Source organism: Carlito syrichta, unplaced genomic scaffold, assembly GCF_000164805.1.
Source record: "Carlito syrichta isolate Samal-C Ts95f unplaced genomic scaffold, Tarsius_syrichta-2.0.1 Scaffold306853, whole genome shotgun sequence".
NCBI lineage: Eukaryota > Metazoa > Chordata > Mammalia > Primates > Tarsiidae > Carlito > Carlito syrichta.
In genome coordinates this window covers 503296-504134 of record NW_007250949.1, presented here as the reverse complement: position 1 = coordinate 504134, position 839 = coordinate 503296, and positions in this window count along the sequence as shown.

Genomic DNA, 839 nt, shown 5'->3' with positions numbered 1-839 from the left:
CAGAATGAAACTCCAACTCAAAAAAAAAAAAAAGAAAAGAAATAGAAAGTAGATTAGTAGTTGCCAAGGACTGGGGAGAAACTGCTAATAGGGGGTTTCCTTTTTGGAGTGATGAAAATATTCTGAAATTAGATCACATTGATGTCGTACAACCTTGTGAATATATAGAAAACCACCAAAATGTATAATTTAAAAGGGTGAATGTCATAGTATATGAATTCTTCCTCAAAAAAAGAAAAAACAGGAACAGGAGGCCACTATCTTGTTAAACAGGTCAGTCACAGAAAGACAAACACGGCATGTTCTCACATAGTGGGAGCTAAATAATGCATATGGGGACCCCAATAAAACCCAGAATTATCTTTTTGGAGGGTGGGCCCTTTGTAATACAGACTTCCCCCACTATGTAGGTGTTCTAGAAACCCCTCAGTCTTTATCTGGAAGTTTTGAGAAGGTTGTGTCACGATTTACAGAAGAAACACCCCGAAATGTGGCAAACAGGTGACTGGTTCTTCTACCATGACAAAGCACCTACCAACACCATGCTGAGTGTTCAGCAGTTTTTGACCAGAAATGACATGACCCCTGTGCCCTACCCTCCCTATCCACCTGATATCGCCCTGAGTGACTTTTTTGTTTCCTGGATGAAAAAAGTCCTCAACCAGGCTCGGTGGCCCAGCCTGTAATCCCAGCACTTTGGGAGTCCGAGGCGAGCGGATTGCCTGAGCCTGCGGGTTCAAGACCTGCCCGGGCAACTTGGTGAGACCTCGTCTCTACAGTAAATCAAAAATTAGCCGGGCATGGTAGTGCACACCTGTAGTTCCGGCTACTTGGAAGGC